Raw genomic sequence first — 16,006 nt, forward strand, 5'->3', positions numbered from 1 at the left:
TTCCTGAAGACAAAACAGCGTTGGCATTTAAATGAACATTAGCAACTAAATTCGGATTAACATTAGTTTCTTACAAGTCTAAACAGCTAGCAGATACTGTTTCCACGTGTCAGCCTTTCTGCCAAAGAATCAAGAGCAGAATTCACTCCGACTTCTAAGGCATGTACGGTGTAGAGTAGCATCTTAAAATCTTCCTGCGTCACCCCTTGCAGACTTTAATATTGTCTTTACACCTGTGCAATTAAATTATGGGTTAAAAGACGGTGCAGCTGTGGCTTTGGTGTTCCCCAGTGTTGTTTCAGATAGTTTGCCACATGGCCCAGGGTCTTCATTTGCTCCGAGGGAGGATGAGGGGCCAAATCAGTATCAGCCAAACAACTTGAAGACCTGGTACTTGAAACATTTAAAACCTGGCCACTCTCATCCTGGCCAGGACTGCAAGCATGGGCCATGGTAGCACAGGTAGGGGGAACCCTGCAAGAGAGCACTATGCACTGCGGTCAAGTCAAGTTTCCAGGAGTATTTTAAGAAATCTCTTTGTTTAATACCCCCATGGTGCCAGTTATATTGTTTAAAATTGAAGAATGAGTCTTACCGTGGACTTCTCCTTTGTCATGGCTGGGGAGTGCTTCCTCTTCCCCATGATGAAATGCAGATGGTTAGAATAAACCAGATGGGGCAACTAAGGGATTTGGCCATTAGTCTGTCGCTATTAAGTGTTTTGCAATCAGACACAGGTGAAGATGGCAAAGGGCCGCCTCTCAGTCCCTCAGCCCTCTGGGCAATGTAGTCTGCTCCGCAGCTAAAGTTGCTACTTCCACTTTAGTTAACTACTAAATAAATACATCTAATGATTGCATATACACTACCAAGCATATGTCAACAATATTTTTATAGGAGGATATTTTGTTATTTTCTAAACTTTTTTTGTTGAAACATAGTATGTACCACCAGAAGTAGATATAATAAGTTTATTGAAATCTCTCCAACTAAACTCAGTTCCTAGAACTTGTTGAGTAGGTAGTGGTAGTCTCCCAAAACTAAACCTGTAGTGGGCATGCATACTGCCTGACTTGCCCGCATAAAATTGCCTTCTCAAGAACAATGGGATAATTTTGGAATTCCTGCAGAGTAATTTACTAATGGGGATGGGAGCAAATATTCACCAAGTATGAACCCACAAGGAAATTCGGCAATGTTATGTGAGCCAATGCAGGATCTATAGAAACTATGTGAGTCTGTGTGAGTTTTGATGTGGCATCCTCATCCATTACAACATCATAAAGGTCAGGTTACTCTATGCCCACATAAAAATCCAGTGCCCAACATGAAAGTCATATAGAAACTGAGGGGAATATTTACAAGCACCAAGAGCCACCTAGCTTATTGTTTTTACACTAAGGCACAATAAGGTTGCTTTCCTCCCACGCCATATTTACAAAGCACCACTTTGCAGCCCTGTGTGCCACATTATGGCTGCGTTCGGTTTCCTGTATACAAGGGGGCATTCCGATGCATGGAGGACCGAGAAATGGCGCAGTGAAATTTACCAGATTTCACTGTGCCGTTTGTTTTGCCATTTTTAACGCCTGCTCGGAGTAGGCATTAAAATGATGCATCCATTTTAATCAATGGGCCTCCCTGTGCTTTTCTGCACTAGCGTCAACATTTTTGGAGCTAGTGCAGCAAAGCACCACAATAGCGTCAAAAATCTTGATGCTATTGTCCTAAAGACCGAGATGGTGTGCCGTATTGTAAGTACGGTCAACCATGGTGTTGTTAGGTGGGGCAGGGGTGATGCAAGATGGGACCATTGCGCCACTTTCTTGCAAATATGTAGATTTTCGATTTATCTCTGTCCAATGTCGAAGCGTAAGCAATTAGTAAAGCCTAATCAGCCTACATTGAAGGTATCCTCAATCTTCTTACCAAAATAGTGATCCCATGGAATCTCCTTCTACAATAACTATGGGAGATGGAGCTCGGAAGGGAGACAATGTTAAAGGCGGGAAAAGAACCAAAAGATCGAGAAAACGAAATCGACGGATTAACAAGAAAGGTAGAAGGTCTCCAGCCAGGCGGCCGTCACAATCCCACCCTCAGGATTATGACCCCGCCTACCGCCATGTTTCCGTGGCAATCGTACCTCCGCGAAAACCATGGCAGTAGGCACTATCAGTACCAGGGAATTCCTTCCCCGACACAGATAGGAGTCTCCACCGCCCCCCCCTCCACATAGTCCTCCCCCACCCTCCCTCTCCTGTCCCCCCGCACATTTACACACCCACATGCGCACACATACACACTCATACACACATGCATACCTACATCCACCCACGCATACACACATACATAGCCACACACCGCAACACACACCAACATACATTGTCGCACACATGCATTCACAACATACACGTACACTCACATTCAGTCATTCACACACGCATTCACTGCGACACACACGCATGCACGCATCCAAAAACAGACACCCACCCCCCACACACACAACACCATCACACACGCGCACAACACTCCCGCACCCCCGTCTCCTGTTGGAGAATCCGACTTACCTGCTTGTGGGGGCCTTCCGGCAGAAGACGAGACGCGACGCTGATGTCAGCAGCAGCGTCCGCCAGCAAAACAATGCCAGGCCGTATTATTGCTCATGATATGGTCGCCGGTGTTTTGCTGGTGTGGCGCTGCTGCTGAAAGCAGCTTCACCTTACTGTTGTCCGCCGCTATGACCTTCTGCCTTCTAGTGGAATTCCATCTACGGACATAATGCGGGTGGGCAGCTGGTAACCACGGTGACGGTATGTTGGCGGCCGTCGCCGTGGCGGTAGGTGGCAGTTACCGCCAAAGTTGTAATGAGGGCCTTAATCTTAAACAGGTCCACTCTCCTAAGATGCTTCACAGATTCCAGCTCACTGAAACATATTTCAAGCCATGACATTGATCTAGTTTCCCTATTGCAGACTAACGCAGGATTTAGGGCTAGGATCACCTTCTGCTCTATGCGTTCGGCGAGCCTGGTCCTTTCACACGCAGATTTTTTTGCAGTGTCGTGGGATTGATGTTACCCCTTGTTTGTCTTACACTGTTTTCCATGGGGATAAGGTAGTGAATCCGGACCTTAATAGTCACTTATCTCATGAGCATTATAAATGTATCGACCATATAGTGTTTAGATCGAGAATAGATCTACAGGTTCTTAAAGTTTCCCTAATTGGGAACGATAGGCAGGTGCTACTGCGAGAATTACAATCTGCACCCAAACAATTAGCCACTAATGCTGTGGATCACTAGGATTGGCTTCCGGGTGCCCTTTCTCAAGAGCCGGGGCCCAAGCTCCCGTCTCAATGCTCCTCCTAACAGAGGTTTAAAAATTGTTTCCTGGAATGCAGCAGGAGTAAAATTCAGTAGGGAAAAATGATCCTACCTTAGCTCGTTAAATCCAGATTTAATTTGCCTTCAGGAAACTTGGTCAGATAAGGACCTACTGTAGGATGACTATCATGTTATTGATTGTAAGGCCTCGTCGTCTCGAAGGGGGCATGCTAAAGGTGGGGGGGGGGGGTAGCTTGCCTATTGTCCAATACACTTAAATGAGATTATACTTGATATAAAGACCCTAGTAATTTATTTATGGCATTAACCATTCAATTGCATAATACTGTGCAAGGCTCCACACCATTGTTATTAATTAATGTTTATGCTCCTCCTAAGGCAGCCTATGATTCTTTGTTACAGAGGATTTTTGCCTATCTCGAGGATGCCTTAGATAGGGAATTTCCCCAATTTATAGCACTAGTGGGAGACCTAACTTGCAAACTTTCCAACTATGCCCTATGCCAAACGCGCGAAGCAGAGAGGGAATCCGCGCTTTGAATTCCAGCCTGCGTTTTCCCCTCTTCAATAAAAATTAACAAAAGAGGGAAACTTCTCCTTAGCCTTCTAAAGAAAAATGAAAGTATTATTGTCAATTGTAGGCCTCCCTCTGATTCTCCTGCCTCTTTCTTCACATATATCACCGGGAGAAGGGCAATTCTAGATTATTTGGTGTTTGGTTATTCCTCCTACTGTCTATTGGAAGATCTTACGATTATAAACACCTCCTATAGCGACCATAATTTGCTTTATATTTCCTTAGAAACAAACATTCCATCCATAGAGTCTTGGAAGCTCGGCGGGCTACTTCAGAGATCTCAGAGTTTTTATAAAAAAAACAGGGAGAACACAGTGGAATTTTAAAAGGGTTGCAGGCGTATCGGCGATGCTAGTATCTGTGGTCGCTGACCTGATTAGAAGGAATGGGGTGGAACTGCAAAAACTTTCCAAATTTATGAAGCAGCTGTTAGTAAATACTTCTTCTGGAAAGTAAAAAATCGCCCAGAAAATGATCCCCTGTACACTACTTGATCTAAATAGAGAAATAAATAGCTTGGCCAGATCCCAGTATTTAGCTTATTCAGAGGAAAGGAAAGCCAGTTTCACCGTGTTAAAAAGGAGAAAGAGGCGCTTGAAGGCCAGCCTCAAAAGCAATCTGGAGACAGACTCTGGATTAATCTCCGGGAAGCAGCAACTAATGGTCAGGTAAGGCGCTTTTGGGCATTGGTGGGTGAAGGTTGCGAGTCTAGAGTCTGCCCATCACCTGTTGCTATCGCTGAAGCCCGCTAGTCTGAATTCATCACCATCCTTTACACCTGAAATGGGGTTGAATTTGTTCAGGACTTCAGAATGTAAAAGCACGCACTCTCTTTTCCCTCCCTCAATAAAAGAGATAGATTTTGCTATTCGTTCTATGCGTTCCTCTGCCGCAATGGGACCTGATGAACTTTCCATCTCGGTAATAAAACAAGACAGCAGCGCTTGCAGCAAGATCTTATATGTGGTCTTCAGAGGATGTTGTCTCTCCAGAATTATACCTCCCTCTTTGGGGGGTAGTATCATTGTGCCCTTTTTTAAAAAGGGCGACTTAAAATGCCCTGCCAACTACCAGCAGATTGCCCTTTTGGACGCAGTGGGTAAAGGTTTCACCAAATGTCTGCTTTCCAGACTTACGTCCTGGGCAGAGGAGAATAACATCATCCGCCTGGAACAATCTGGTTTTAGGTGCAAACATAGTACCCTGGATAACATCGCCGTGTCACAAGTTAGCTCAGAAAAATATGTAAAACTGAGAGGCGGGGTGGTATATGCAGTCTTCATTTATTTTTCCACGGCCTTCGATAAAGTGGACAGAGATCTATTATGGGCAAAGTTGGCCAGTATAGGGATGCCTCTACCCCTCCTAGAGCTAGTAATAGCTCTCCACTCCAATACTTGGTGTAGAATCCTTCTAGGGGGTGATAAAGGATTATCCCATAAAATACCCATTTCAAACGGGCTAAAGCACAGTTGCCTATTGGCGCCCTTGCTTTTTTCCCTATACATCTCAGACCTCCCCTCCTCCCTGACCCAGGTTAAGGGATTTCCACCGCAATTAGGTGGGTGCCCAATATGTTGCCTGTTATATGCTGATGACATCATAATTTTTTATCTGACTCCTAAAGGTCTTCAGAATTGTCTTCAGCTTCTGTCAAAATACTCAGAATCTGACTTCTTGAAGATCAAAGTCTCAAAAAGTAGGGTTCTCTGCTTTCTGGGGAAAAAAAGATGCCTTTTCCAGATTTCCATTGGTCATTGGGAAAGCAAAATCTAGAAATAGTGAAATCATATCCCTTTTTAGGGCAAATAGTCAGCTGGAACCTTAGTAACGTCACCCACATTGCTTACAATAAATCGAAGGCTGACTGTCAGGCTACAGCTACAGGGAGAAGGCATTTTTCAAACCTCTTATCAGTATACCAAGCCAAAATTCCCACATCCCTCCTGTATGGTGTGGAATTCATTGATATTTTTAAATGGGTGTTCCTGAACCAATCAGAAGGATAAATTCTCAGAAAACTCATGTCTGTTAATACACCTGTTTCAGTGGCAGCCTTAAGGCTAGATATGGGGCTCCGAAATGCATATGTCCAAAGATTAACAGGGGTTATTAGCTTGCCCGCTTTACTAATAAGGAGTGAGGAAAATACTATAAGATCTATATGTAAGAAAGAACTCTTTCCAGAAAAGCGTCAGGCCAAATACTCCTTTTGTAAGAATCTTTCTTATGCTCTTGGAAGGTTGGAGCTGGACCAAAGCTTGGTACGGGAACTACCTCCATTGCATTTAAAAGTCAATCTGAAGCAGGCAACGTGGGCATTGAGTTTCCGTCTCGATCGTGAGAGCTGCAAAAAAAAGTTATTTTATGATTTTAGCAAACACTCTAGTAATAACAAAAACACAACCTTATATTTCATGGAATATTCCACATAGAGGTAGGTGTTTTTGGATGCTACTTCGTCAGGGCTTGCTCCCCTTGAATACCTTACTGGAGAAATGGCACAGTACAGCTAAAGAGTGTAATTTTTGCTCGGCTGAATACCAAGATCTAATCCACGTATTATTTGTCTGCCGATCCCTTGCTTTATTCCAGCGTAAATGGCTAAAACCAATTTGCCTTCAGCTTTCTTTGTTGTCCATGTCTGAGTTCCTCCGAGCCTTGTACGACCCATCTAATGAATTATTTTGTTTTAGAATTTTTAACTTTTTCAAATGTTTTTTATATTTATTCTAATTGTGTATGTTGTAAATCAAGCCAACTGATTTACAAGTAAATAGGTTCTTGACGTTATGTGAGACAAAATAATTAGTTGGTTCGAGTGTAATAATACACCTTACTATAACCAGGTCCCACAGGGGATGGGTCAATAGTACTTATTATACACCCACATGAGGGGTTCTTTGGTGAAATCGAACAGGGCAATTAATTGACTTATGTTTTAATTAGATGATTTATACGAGGCTTAGGAAGCGAAGTACTTCAGTAAGAAGCATTTAAGGAAGAATTGGGCTCGGCCTACAAATATCCCATTTCATGCACACGCTTATATTTGTAGTATTATGGATGGATAGGTGCTGTTTTAGTCCATTGGTGTTTGTACATATTGTACCCCACCGCTTTATTTATACTAGTGTTTTATCCATATCCTGGCACTTGGCACTTTTTGGTGAAATTTGGCTGGTAATGAGCTTAAATAGTCTAATATTTTTGTATTTAATGATATTCTAATTGTACTGACGCGAGCATTTGCACTATTTTATCTTTTGTACTCTGATAAGAGTAAAGTAGTAAATAATTATAAGACTGGAAAAAGTATTGTTGAGCACTTTTATAGAACCTTTTATTGTATGAATTTTAAACGTGTTCAACTAGATTTTAGGTGCAAAGAGTGGTTGAGACAAAAAAGTATCATTGTTATGTCTATCCTTATGTAGACCTAAATCGAGTTCCAAAACATAAATAAATAAAATTGAATTGAATTGCAAATATGCCATTAAGTACTAACTACAGAGGGATAAATCTATAAACCATTTTTTCTACAATAATATCTCAGTTTATTATTAGATCAAAGCTATTTTTATTATGTTCTATTCTTCTTTATATAGTGTTTACAAAGAAAATCAGACACTGTACACTTTTACACGGAATTCCTTGTATTACAAACTTTCAAAGGAGGATATAGTCCAACTTGTTTGGTCCGTCTGCAAGGTCCGTATTCTAAAGATCTTATGTCCTGATGAACCAATTATCTTACACGCATTGTGGATTGTGGATGATGGTCTTCTTTCTTTTTTGCAATGTCTTGACTTATAATTGAGGACTCCTTGTATAAAAGAAGGTGTTGATGTGTTTCAGCCTGGTTGGTGTTGGTCTCTTTCGGAAGGTATAAGGAGCGTGTGTTCCTGTAATTGAAGTGAGACAAGCATGAACATGAACAAACATTATCATCATTAGTCTAGTCAAAATTCTTAAAACTTAATTGCCATCCACTAGTTGCTTGAAAACAAGATACAAAAGTGGCTAAAAACCATCTCAAAATCAAATGACCCACCTAAATCTGTACATGCAACAGAGCAATAAGAAATGCATTCAGTATACAAGCTCCACATGCATATAAGTAATCCCCAAATTAACCCACGTTGTACCTATGTAAAGTATACAAAAGCCAATGTATAGTAGAAACCCTGAGTGGCCACTAAATAGGAAAATGGAGGACACCCAAAAGCCTCAGGGTACCAGCGCCTCAAAAAAATCTCCAATCTTTCTAGCATGTGGCATGGGAATGTGCCCATGTGAAAGGGGGGTCAAAAGCTCTCCCCATGAAAGCAACCACTGGTACTCAAATAGATGAAGGCACTCTGTGAGTGCAAAAACAAATGCATATAGAAAGAGGACACAGATTAGGGAGGGGAGCTAAGGGAAATCAATCACCCCAGCCCCTTTGTAGTAGGAACTTAATTGGTGTTGGATTGTGGTGCAAGCTGCAACTCCACTCTATTTGCACGCTTTATCAAAGTCCCTCTGATCATGTCCCAACAGTTTCACGCTGGTGTGTCATGGTGCTTCATGAAAGCAGTGCTGTCACCATGGTACTTTCTGTCTTCCGGCATGACGTCACAGGGGCGCGTACGAGACACTAGTTCACTCTGGTTTTTGTAAATACTAAATAAATTAAAAAAGAGCATAATAAAAATAGCTTTGATCCAATAATAATCGAGATATTATTGTAGGCAAAAAGTTTTATGATTTATAATAAACTAATGATTTTGCACTTTAAACGATATGATTATCAGAATAAGAAATGTGATAACTAATTTAGTATAGGTATGCCACATTTTAATAGACACCATTGAATTAAATTGGATGTAGTTTCTGGTGTGCTGCTCATCTTGTTTCTGCTCATTTCCCCTCCCAATCAGCAGGCTGCTGCAACTGTTCTTTCCCAACAGTTTCTGTGGAACACTGAGTGAAATTACGTAAATTGATTGTAGTCATAGAAATCAAGTATTTAAATGAAACTTTCCTTTGTGTGCCTGATCTATCATTTTGAAGGATTTCCTCTGGAAGTTCTGATGTAAGAATACAAAAGAACATGATTCTCGTGGCTATTGTTAAACAATTTTTCATATTGGGTTTTATATCTTCAGAGTGCAGTTGCTGAGGAAGTAAGCGGGAGACTTTTCTTACCTTAAGAAATGTCTTAATGTTAAGAACATTAGAAATCTACAAAATCTATCAAATCTATGACATTTGTTTTCATTGATTTTTTTTGATTTGCCAATTCGACTTAACCATGATCAAACTATGCTGAATTTGCAGTTGTATTAATTAATACACATAAGATGGACATAAAACCCCTGGCTTTGAGGGGTAAGGGGCCACTTCTTTTTTTCTTCCTGAAACACTGTCCATTTATTCTGGCATTTTCTTCCCCACTGGAATGTTGTCAGTACTCTTCATGAGTTGACAGAGTTCTGCTGTTATCTATATTTCTGTATTTCTATATTCTAAGTCTTTTACAACAAAATTATGCATTCCTCTGTAATGTGTTATTAACAGCTCTCCGTTAAATCTTTTAAATTTAATTTCAATCTAGAAGTCAGTTCTTGATTTCTCCTATCTCCCATGATGCTGCAGTTTGTGACAGCATCCCCGGAGTTCCTTTGAGAATGTCTCATTGTAGAATCTTTGCGCCACATCCCATATTTAAGAAAGGCTGCATCAGTAATGCCACTCTGCTCTTGAAACAGAAGTGCTGGCATACTTTGCCAAACATGGTTCAGGGTTTCACCACCTCATTAGATAGATTCCTCTTGTCTTACTATATAGAAAAGGTTATGGGGAAAACAGGAGGTCTCACCTATGCCAGTATCATTAGTAAAGACACCACATGTTGATGGAATGGATAGGAAATGATGGTTGATCGGTACACTGTACGCCGTTATATCTTGTGAACTGACAATTACAGTGAAAAGGTGGCTCAGAATGGGAGCGTTCAGTGCCACACAGATACCCTAATTTGTGATGCAAAGCATGAATGTGAAACGCTGTACCTAACTGTGTCACCCTTACTAGCCTGCAAGCTGCCAGTGTATATGTTGTATATAGTCTAAAACCAAAGCCTTGTAAAGGAATGTATCAGTATACATATGGCAAGTGAGAGCTCTGCTGCTGAGTTAAAAGGGCGACCGCTCGTGAATTTAGATTAAAGTAGGATTTTGCCTCCAGCTGGACAACAAAACAATGGTGCAGTGAAGAGGAACAGATGCTCATTGTTCCACAAAGGAAATTGCAAAACTTTAGAATTGTAGTTTCAATTAAGGGTAGCACAAACATCATCTTTTCTAAAAGTCCCTTTCATACAGTGACGCATCTATTCCAATCTCTCCAGCTTGGAGGAATGCCCGCTCAGTAATTGGAAGAGCAAACACGCACAGAGAAAAATAAAACAGTAAAAAGAGCAAGAAGTAAACTCTTCATTTAAATGGGGAGTATCGAGTACATCTTGAGTACAGTGGTCTGTTGCAATAATGTTAGGATTGCGAATTTTAATTTATAAAAGACAATATCATTTTATGATCAGGTATCATTTACCGATATAGAAAGAAAAGAAAATAGATTTCATCAGGATATTACATTATGAACTATTTAGCTCTTGTCTTTTCCTCGCTTGGATATGAATTTGTATTTAATAAAGAAACCGTGTCTGGATGAAGTTCTGTGCCTAGGTTAGAAAGTTGCTTTACAACCTAACACAGATGTAGGAATGCAAAAAGTAAACTGATAGTCCCAGTGAAAAGGGGGTGTTAGGAAATCAGTAGAGAACACCTATTTTGAAAGCAGTTCTGATCATGAATTAGACCTCTAAATGTATAGATATTTACAGACCTGAGCCTCAAGACAATTTACTGAGTTTATAGCCCAGAATGCCGATTCCGTTACCCAGAGTTCCCTGGAACAGCTGAAGCCACTGGCAGTCATAGTGTTCCTGAATGGAGTCCGATCTTAGTTTTCTTTAAGTTCCTCCTCTGATTTAGATAGTGCTAAGAGAAGATGTGAATGATGTCACTGAGGTTAAGTTAGTTGGGCTATGTAGGAGAAAGTAACTCTGGGCAATAGCTAGCTTAATCTCCACAACAGCCCTGACAGTGCTTGGATGCCTGGCTTCACCCTGGGGGTTACCCAGGAGTTGGTGCCTCACAGCGAAAAGCCAGGAGGGGTTCCACAGCGGTATGCGTACAGCGCCTTGAGACCTTAACGGGTGAGTAGTGCCCTATACAAGTGCAAAGTTTGTTTGTTGGTGTAAAGATTGAGCGGAGAGCCATGCGGGCTCTCCGTGCTTAAACAGCGTGCTCGGCGTGTCCGGGAGGGGCACGGAGCACAAGCCTATAAATTAAGAAGGAACTGCGGTGACGCAGTTCCGAGTGTGGCAGCAACGCAAACAGGTCTATGCGTGGTTCTTTAATGCAGCGCTGCGCCACGTATCTACAATGGCGACGAGCGGGATACGAGACATCGCGCTATAATGAAGCAAAAATAAATAGGATGGTAGAGTTGAAATGACGTACCGGAAACGTGGTGTAGTGTCGGCCGCTGTATTAAAAAAAAAAAGAAGACCACGTGGTGCGGTGTCGGCCGCTGTGAGGAGGCGAAGGCCATCGGTGGAGCCCGATCGCCTCGTGTTGGGCCTCGCGTTGTCGGAAGGTGGTGCAGCTCGGCTTCCCGATCGGGGAAGCCCAAGACGGTGAGCCCTGCCCTGCCCCCAGACGAGGATTGGCACGTGGAGCGGATCGCTCCGTGCAGCGCCCTGCCTTCGGGCGTATCCTTGCTGCCAAGGAAGCAGCTGAAATTGACGCGCTGAAATTGACGCGCGTGCTCTCTCAGCAGAGCGCTCTGCTTATGAGCGTCTCTGTGTTGAGAGAAGCCGGAAATTGACGCGCGTCTTCCCCGAGGCCGGGGAGCCTTTGTTAAAGAAGGGGAAGGCGTGTAAGAAAAGAAAAGAAAAAAAAAAACAACAACAACGGGAGAGTGAAGGAGGGGGTGTGACTGGCAGGTGGACCCCCAGAGACAGTAAAAAAAGAAATACAATTTTTTTAAAGAAGAGTTTAAAGAAAATAAAAGAAAAAAAAAGGGAAAATATAAGGGGACATCATTAACACTTGCAAAACACTGGGGTGAGAAAGTGCGACAATGAGTGCCCCACAGCAAGACAATGCTAATAATGCCAATCCTCCTCAACCACCAGGGAATCCTCAACTCCCAGCACAGCTGAACAATAGTATTCACTCCTCAATTACTTCATTACCACCGTTTAGCCAACTGATTGACCCGGCCACAGCTGCGCCAAGGTGGCGTTTGTGGATAAATCGCCTAGAAAACTATTTTTGCGCCACCCGAGAGACAGATGGAGCGGTGCGTAGGTCTGTAATGCTGCTGATGGGTGGAGATGAGCTACAGGAGCTTTTTGATTCTCTCCCTGATACAGGGGACAAAGCTGATTTTGACGCAGCAGTGACCGCATTGAATAGGCATTTTGATCCTCAACTTAACTCAGATTACGAACGTTTTAAACTGAGACAGGCACAACAGACCGAGGTCGAGTCAATGGACATGTTTTACGCCAGGTTGAGAAAACTGGTGAGCTCGTGCACAGAACTCAACAAACAAGAAGAGATCCGAGCACAGATAATTCAAGGATGTCGGTCTAATGCTTTGAGAAAGCTTATTCTTCGGCAACAGGGCATGTCCCTTGATGATATTCTGATTCTGGCGAGGTCGCATGAACTATCAGCAGTGCGAGCAGATGCTATGGTGGCAGTGAGAGGTCAGTCGTTAGCTGCTGCGTCATCGACTCGTGTAGTTCAAGTCAAAGAGGAACAAGTGGATGCCGTCCAGACACGTCAGGCAACACCTCGTAAGCTGAACCCTGCTAAACCCAGTGATAGAGCCTGTGGAAGCTGTGGCTATGAACATCGACCGAACGCAGGGTGCCCGGCAAAAGGGCAATCATGTAACCGCTGTGGTAAGCCAAACCATTTTGCTAAAGTGTGCAGGTCCAGGAGGACCAAGCCAGGAGAACAGAAAGGAAGAGACACGAATGTCAGAGCTGTATCCAAAAGTGCGGAGGAAGTAAGGGATCATGCGACAGCGAGTGGTCCGGTCTTTGAGGAAGATGAAGAAGAGGACATTTTTGTAATATCCTTTACAGGGGGGAAACCAGGGAAAAAGAGACCGCCGCCCATGAGTGATGTTCACGTCAATGGCACGCTGGTCTCTGTACTCATTGACACAGGAGCGTCTGTCAATGTCATGGATGAAACCCTTTTCAAAAAATTAGTACCTGCCCCGCCACTTACTGTGATAGCTACCAAAATATATAATTATGGGGGAAGAGATCCCCTCCCCTCAAAGGAACCGTGGAAGTGGCTGTAAGCAGTGGAGACAGATCAACGGAGGCCAAGTTCTATGTCGTGGCTGGGGATCGTGGCACCTTGCTAGGATGTCACACGGCTGAAGAGTTAGAGCTAGTGTTCTTTGCGCATCAAATATATGACACTCAAGTGGAACGCCTTCTCCATGAATTTCCGCAGCTATTCGAGGGACTAGGACGTTTGAAAGGAAAACGCATCAAGTTGCACATAGACCACAACGTGATTCCTGTGGCTTTACGACATCGTCGGGTGCCATTTCATCTACGGCCGGTTGTTGAGAAGGAGTTGCAGTTGTTGGAAGAACAAGGAGTCATTGAAAAAGTGGATGGGCCTACGCCATGGGTGTCACCGTTGGTGATCGCACTGAAACCTAAACAGCCGGGAGCGATTCGTCTCTGTGTTGACATGCGCCTGCCGAATAAGGCTATCCGGAGAGAGAGGCACATAACCCCCACTATGGATAACATCATTGCGGATTTGAATGGGGCCCAGTGGTTTTCAAAATTGGATCTTAATGCGGGGTATCATCAGTTAGAACTGGCCCCTGTTCCGCAAAATCCAACGGAAGTTCGTAGTTTTCTAGGGATGGCCACATATTGCGGAAGGTTTATACCACAGCTTGCCACCATGTCTGAACCTCTTTGACGACTCACAAAAGGGCAACACCGTTGGGACTGGACTCCTGACGCGCAACAGGCGTTTATGGATATTAAAAATGCGTTGCTCGATAAAGCGACTATGGCTTATTTCAACCCCGGTCGGAAAACGGAAGTGGTGGTGGATGCGAGCCCCGTCGGGCTCGGAGCCGTGCTCTTACAGGAACAGAGGCATCAAGAGTGGATCCCTGTTGCATACGCCAGTCGGGCATTGTCGGCGGTTGAAACCCGGTATGCGCAGATCGAGCGTGAAGCTCTAGCCATTCGATGGGCGTGCCGCCATTTCCACCTGTATTTGTATGGGCACGAGTTTCAAGTAGTGACTGACCACAAGCCTTTGGTCCCCTTGTTTGCGGGTAGCCCACGTCTTGCACCTCCGAGAATTGAGCGATGGACTGTTCTACTTCAACCTTATAGGTTCACGTTGTATATCGGCCTGGTGCGAATAGTCCTGCAGTTTATCTGTCTCGACACCCGTCTCCGAAGGTGTTTGATGTTCATCAAGAACAAGATGAAGAAAGTACTGAAGTTTTTGTTAGCATGGTTGTGCAGTCGGCATGCCCTAATGCTCTTCTCGTGACTGACATTGTGAACGCTACCCAGGAAGATGCGATGTTGAGTTATGTCAAAGAAGCATTAAGCCACAAAAAGTGGAAATATTTTCTTGAGAAGACCCACATGTCCTGCCCTGATCAAAAGGTGGCTATGCAGAGTATCTGGAAGGTGCGCGATGAGCTGTCTACCGATAATGATGGGTTGGTTCTGAGGGGAAGGCGAATCGTGCTTCCACAATGTCTCTGGTCGAGAGTGATCGAGTTGGCTCATCAAGGGCACCAAGGGGCTGCTAAAACCAAAGCGAGATTACGTGCTAAAGTCTGGTTCCCTGGTATGGATACTCAGGTTGATGAAATGGTAGGGAGATGTCATTCCTGCATCATTACATCAATAGAGCCTCCGAGTTGCCCAGTGGTAACTGAACCGGCCACTTTGAAACCCTGGGCTAAAGTGAGCATGGACTTTGGGAGTTTCCCAGATGGGAGATTGACTGCTGTTCTGATTGATTCATATACCAAATTCCCAGTGGTGGAAGTTGTAGCGTCAACGGCGTTTGAAAATGTACGGCCAGTTCTACAAAAGACGTTTGCCTTGTTCGGTTTGCCTGACGAAATTCGAACTGATAATGGTCCTCCTTTCCAAGGGCAAGAGTTCAGGTCATACCTTGACGGTCTAGCCATTCGTCATCGTAACATAATGCCTTACTGGCCTCAGGCAAATGGGGACGTGGAAAGGTTCATGCGAACTCTGAACAGGGCTCTAAGGATTGGAGTGAAACAAAAGGAAAACAGTGAACAATGTCTGTATCAATTTTTGAGTGCTTATCGTCAAACGCCTCACAGCACCACTGGTTGTGCTCCCTCCTCTTTGATGTTCAAAGTATCTCCACGTGATTGTATTCCCTCAGGTCCTAAATGGAAACCTCCTGTATTGGACGTAAAGGCCACTCAAAACCGGCAAGAAGCTACTAATCAGCGGGCGAGTGTCCAACGGCGAGCTAAGTATCGAGGGTTTCAAGAAGGAGATCGAGTGGTAGTGAGATGTCGGCGAGGAGGAGGAAAGTTTAGAACGCCGTTTGAGCCTGATGTATGGGAAATCATTGGCATAAAGGGATCCATGATAACTGCCGCGAGAGGGAGACAAAGAGTGACACGAAAGGTATCACATTTTAGGAGGGCTGGTCTAAGAGAGTCGACCAGTGAAGAAAGAGAAATAGAAGACATAACCTGTGGTTCACCACTACTAGCTGAAGAAAGGAAGGGTGTTGCTGAGCCAACAATGATCGAGCAAACCCGGCCTAGTTGTGTTCTTGAACATGGAAGTGGTAGCACTAGAAGTGCGAGATATGACCTACGCCCGAATCCTGTGCCGAGCAGTCAGCTGAAAGACTTTGTTTGTCGAATAGATTGCTTGGAAAGTAAGTGTCGGTGTCGTCT

At 43.8% G+C, this 16,006-nt stretch overlaps 1 protein-coding gene and 1 long non-coding RNA gene across 3 annotated transcripts in view; one reads left to right on the plus strand and one right to left on the minus strand.

The window, feature by feature from the left end:
* The window catches only part of LOC138300747 (uncharacterized), a 903,291-nt gene that overhangs the window by 76,067 nt on the left and 811,218 nt on the right, over positions 1 to 16,006 (plus strand). The window lies entirely within an intron of this gene.
* LOC138300748 (uncharacterized) overlaps positions 7,250 to 16,006 on the minus strand; it is a 278,450-nt gene continuing 269,693 nt past the window's right edge. Inside the window, exon 3 of the long non-coding RNA XR_011204996.1 lies at positions 7,250 to 7,830. This is a non-coding gene — a long non-coding RNA (uncharacterized lncRNA). The remainder of the gene's footprint in view (positions 7,831 to 16,006) is intronic.

This window comes from Pleurodeles waltl, chromosome 6 (genome assembly GCF_031143425.1).
Source record: "Pleurodeles waltl isolate 20211129_DDA chromosome 6, aPleWal1.hap1.20221129, whole genome shotgun sequence".
Classification (NCBI taxonomy): Eukaryota; Metazoa; Chordata; class Amphibia; order Caudata; family Salamandridae; genus Pleurodeles; species Pleurodeles waltl.